The 5,563-nt window shown below is 35.8% G+C and overlaps 1 protein-coding gene across 1 annotated transcript in view; it reads right to left on the bottom strand.

The window, feature by feature from the left end:
- The window catches only part of LOC109535332 (protein sprouty homolog 2), a 59,743-nt gene that overhangs the window by 28,304 nt on the left and 25,876 nt on the right, over positions 1–5,563 (bottom strand). The window contains exon 2 of the mRNA XM_048666464.1: positions 4,812–4,887. The gene's annotated coding sequence lies outside the window, so the exon portion shown is untranslated. The remainder of the gene's footprint in view (positions 1–4,811; positions 4,888–5,563) is intronic.

Raw genomic sequence — 5,563 nt, forward strand, 5'->3', positions numbered from 1 at the left:
CAGTTCAATTTTAATTTATTCAAATTTTGAAAAAATATATAATTTTTTGTAAAATGTATTTTCAGATACTTACAAGCCCTGTAGTTGAAAAAATAAAAAGTAATATTCCAGAAAGTGTCAGGCGATATGAACTAAAATTTTTCTAATTTATGTCGCTATTGTTCCAAGCTTGAATGAAAAAGTACTATCCGGCCAACATTTACAATTAGTACTTCTATCGCAAATAGTAAAGCTACAGAAAAGAACACTGAAAAACAGTAGCAACTCGCCAAAAAACGGAGAAAAGGAAAAAAATTGAAAACAACTCATAATTAATTCTTGGTATGGTATCGGTACACTTTACATAATAGTCCGCATTCCAAAAACATCCGCCCATCGTTTGTCACTGCCGGTACCACGAAATGTACGTCAGCCAAATGGAAATTTAAAGTACTATCGATATAGACTGCCTTATAAAAGAAAAAACTGTTAAAATGATTTACTGGTATCGCATCCGCAATTAACTATTTGAACTTTAAAACAGTGGCGGGGAAGTAACTAGGAACATTTTATCTTCTGCTAGTTCCAACGGATTTCTCCATCTGATGAAATGAATGTACCTTGAAAAATAGAGTAGATGCTATGAGCGGTGAGATTAAAATATTGATCACGTACTGGCACTACTAAACGCATTTCACATTGGGAGTCAAATTAACACCAATCAATAAGTCGCAAAGTTTATGCTATGGCTGAATGATTTTCCAAACAAACTATCCATTATTCCTACTACATACTCATAGATAAAATTTAATGCAAAATTGTCTGGTTCCCTGAACAGTGTCTAGAGGGGAGTCTTTGAACGATCTATTATCCTCTGCTCTATCTATTATCCTCTGCATCTTCTATGAATCGAGGCCTTGATTCATTCACACTTCATTCTTTGTTGGATTATCGACCGGATTTGTTCATTGTGGCTTGCCAATATAAATACAGGTAGACGGTGGTACTAAACCACCTCACTACCCAAAACCTTCTCACTTTCCGGAATTCTCGTCCCGTCACTGGTTTTATTAAACGGCTAAAGTACCCTTAAAAGCAATCGTTCTTATCTAGGCCTAGAGATAAGAGCTGGGTATTGTGCTTCATTCATAATTTGTGACTGAAATAGTGAACGAAAAACAATACCAGCCATTTATCTAATCTTATATTTATTGTTGCATTAATTGATCACAGCTAATCCCTATAAATAGATCCAAAGTTCTCTGACGATATCTATGGCCGGAAATTGTTATAGCATGCTCACAGATAACACGTTTGAAGTATCATATCGCAACTGTTCTGGAAAAATTTCGGTGGGTGATTTCAAAACTAGTAAATGGCATCAAAAATCACAATTCTAGTGCCAAAAAGAACGCTGAATCGTTTTGGACAATGTTTTGTGCTTGTACTTAAGCGCGCAGCTCACTTCCTTTGGTTCCGACAAAACAATGGTGGGAGCCAATGCGACATCATCAACGGTGGAATATGGTGTTCTCGAATGGCACTAGATGGTCAGTGACTCGGGCCTCCGCCGACCCCTCGACTTCCTGAAGAAGGCCTTCTGGAGGTCGTCTTCAGTAGCGCACCATGCTTTCCCACATATTCAGAAACCACATCCACTCAACATCAAAAAGACGATGATCGTTTAATCATTGAGCAATCAGAGAAGATTTGCAGAACGCGCCATTGTAGCAATGTTTAGACATCTGGCTAAGAACCCAAGAACGGTACCAGACCCAGGTGTTTACATCGCCAAATTCCTCCGAAGAGTCACATCTATTTGAAGTGTCCTAATCGATTTGTCCGTAGTAGAAATGACATTAAGGGTGAGGAGGAGGAGCATGTAGATTAGATTGGCCGGCTGGAAGTCCAAATTTGTTATCTACAGTCCACCCAGAACCAATAAAAAATAATGTGGTTCCTGCTGAAGGTGAAATGTAGCACGACATGTTTTCCCAAGGGGTCCAAGTGCCAAAATTATAGTGTTTTTATCAATGTTTTCGCTTCTGAAAATCGTACAATTTCATTCTTTTCCAGTCGTTATTTGCAGAGCAAGGAAAAATGCAATTTTTTTCCAATTTAAAGCTCGAAGATATTACCTCTTAAGATGTAATTTGTTTCCCGGGAAGGGTTGCTGAAGAGTTTTACTGTAACATTATTAATTTATCCGAAACCGCTTAAAATATTTTATTGAAATTTTGCAGATCTAAATACTTATCGAGCGAACATGTTTCCATAAACAAACATTTTTTGGTACAGCAGTGGTGCTCGTACCGACATAGCATTCAATATTTTTGAAGAAAAAAATGGTGCGCCACTGATTCGAAGAAATCAATGGTACCTTTCATTGCTAGTTCAATCCCAAACAAAAATGATCTCTTGTGTTTTTTTCGTGCAGCGCCTCATTTTCGAGCAAAAAAATTAAAATTGTATTAATGCTTCTCTCAGAATTCTCACATCAACAGTTATTTTTAGGCTATTGCCGACACGATTTCATATAGTAAAAAAATTTCTAACAGGCAAGGACCAGGTGGAAAATGTTGTTGAGGTTCCAACTTTAAGAAAACATGAAATTTAAACGCGGAAACACTCGAAATGGTGATATAGTTTAGGGGTTGAAAACGGGTTTTTGCTTGATGTTACGACCTGGCGGAAAATGTTTGAAAAAATTTAAAAAATCAAAAACTTTTTTATTTGACCCTTTTTGACCTCAACCTCAAATTAACCGTCAAAATGGCGAAAAACCTATTTTTCTGTATTTATTTTTTGCTCGCGCATAAATGATTTGATTTACATCCAAAAATGTCTTTTTTGGTACTCAATAAGCATGAGTTTTTCATAGTTCAGAAAGCGACTAGTTTTCGAGTTATGTACATTTCTCGAAAAAACTACCCTTACCTTTCGCGAACAATTGCCTTGTTTTTTTATATATTTGGAAAGTGTATTAGTGGTCATTTTAATCGTGGTAATATATACTTTTATATGGTTTATGTGACTTGGTGGTTTATTTATCGTTAAACCGCTGAAAATTGCGAAGAACTGAAAACTCTTTGAATCATTACTTGTTCCTCTTTTTTATTTGCCTTTTTAACCACAAAGCACTAAATGTAGGTTTCTTGTGTATTTGGTTCTTTCATATAACTATAATTAAAAATAAGCAATTTACAAATGAAGTAGCGCAAAAACGACAGTAAACAATAGAAAATAAGATAAAAGGTTTGCAGGTCTGCATACAAGTGTGCAGTGAAAGTTAGATGAAGAATTTGCAAGTAATTCCATACCATCAATCGAGCCACCATTGAGAACTAACAAATGCATATTTTCAAGAGAATGGTTGAGTCTTCAGACTGTGCAACTTCGGTCTTGTACGTGCCTACTAGACGTTTTGACAATAATAACCTGACTGAAAATCTGAGAATTGCACTTGGACATCGTGCCCTGTACATATAAACTGACCTTCAAGATCGTGCGATTTAACACCTGGAGATTTCTTAGGGGGGGTTCATTAAATGTTAACTCAAGGCTGATAGGATTGTAGCGAGTCCTGACTTTAAGTGTTTAGACGATTTTTTTCTGATACAAAATTAAATTTTTTAAAAAGTATCGAATTTTTTGTTTCTTTGGTAGCTAAAAGCTTAAAGAACGTGCCGCTACTAGATTTTCTATAGATTGAAAGACAGAAGAAGCGCACTTAACTCCAACTACACTTGTAATATAAGTTCGCTCAATACAGTTAGCTGAATCTAATGATTAAAACCACGTGCCATATTGGATACCTTAATAAAGTTAGATAGATAAACACGATTAGATAAAGGCGAGGGAAGCATACTGTGAAGAGTGAAGGCATTTGTAAATTTTGCATTATCGGAAAGGAAATCGTAAAAAGATTCACGCCCTTTCGAAATGTTTCATCGATGTTTCGCCATTTTATAAATAAACATGTAAAAAATGCGCTAAAGTTTACAGATCAAATCGGTCGGTTTATTTTAACGAAGTTACTGGGCAATAAAACAGATAGTCTTTTTAAAACAAATACGTTCTCGTTGTTGCACAAACAAGTGAACCCGACACCGCACTATGCAACGGCCTGTGGAAATTCAATATTTCTTCAAATAAAAACTCCAGTCACATTGCATACGACTTTTTTGCCATGGGAAAGTGAAGAAAGTCGCCTAGACCAGCAGTGCAATCGTAATATTGACGATATCAGCGGAAATACTGACGCTAAACAATAAAATATGGATCGCATAGGACATTGCCTTTATTATATGAGGTTAAATGTACAGGAAGTAATTCCAGTACACAATAAATTATTCAAATATATGGTTTAGATAGGGATTTTGGGACATTTTTCTATAGGATTTATCAGGACTTTACTATCTATGTTCACCGATAGATGTAGGCTACGGATTTTATCGTTCTGGCATAAAATCAACTTGATTCGAACAAACATCTTTAGCTTGGAGTCTTTAAATCTCAAAAAGAGTATGAAAAATTTGAAAGTTTACCGTGGAAAAAACTGATTCAAATACATAGATTTAACAAGATCATAAGTAATAAGAATAGGTCTAGAAGAGCTATTAGACGTTACAACTGTTTGCCGAGTGATCTCAAAATAATTAGGAAAAACGGGTGAATCAGAATAAAGAAGTTAAAATAGCGGTTAAAAAAAAGTTTATAATATGTAGTTATAATTTCATTTTTTTTGGCTATTTTTTCGTTTTCGACCAGACCTACGAATAGATGCTGTACGTATATTTGATATAATAAATGCAAAATACAAATACAATTACCTTTATGGTTTCACATTCCCAGGCAAATTGAGAGCTCGTATCATTTAGGTTTTCTACTGCACTTGCCGCCTTCTATCTGAAACAAAAATTTAATTGTGAAACAGAACTGATGAGGGTTGCATTTGAAAAAATGGTCTGTCAAGGCTGAGGGTGGTTTTGCTACCCCTGAACAGCTACAGCTTTCGTGCGCCTTGGAAAAATTTCAATAACTTTATAAAAGATATACATTCCAGGTTGCTGGTGAAACGACGATTTATACCAGCAAACAAGTTTCACTATTAGCGAATCTTGTAGAGCTTTAAAACGCCGTTTTCCGCCAATCAATAGACACTCGCAACTGATTGGATCGAAAGTATAGCTATTTATGTACCAAGGGCGTTACGGACCTTATAATGCCCTGAGGGCCGAACTAGCCCGAGGGCCTTTGGCCCGAGGGATAGGTTTCGGCCTGATGGGCATTATTATCTCCGTAACGCCTGTGGTGCATACAATGCTTTATGTTTCACCTAATAGCCTTACCATTAAAAAAAAAGTATATTTGTACCGGTTTGACGTAATTTGTTAATTTCTGATTTTAATCTGACGTGACTTTGACTCCTGTCAATGAGCAGTAATTTATTGCATAAAATGGAAGAAATTCAACAATATTGTTGCCGATAAAGTCAAGGGCATATTATGATAGAGAGTATGGCATATTTATTATTTGGAAGGATAAAAATGCCATTGCCATCATTAATGAGACTATTTTACTG

Source organism: Dendroctonus ponderosae, unplaced genomic scaffold, assembly GCF_020466585.1.
Source record: "Dendroctonus ponderosae isolate FM_Combo_2020 unplaced genomic scaffold, Dpon_F_20191213v2 Dpon_F_20191213_1, whole genome shotgun sequence".
Taxonomy (NCBI): Eukaryota; Metazoa; Arthropoda; class Insecta; order Coleoptera; family Curculionidae; genus Dendroctonus; species Dendroctonus ponderosae.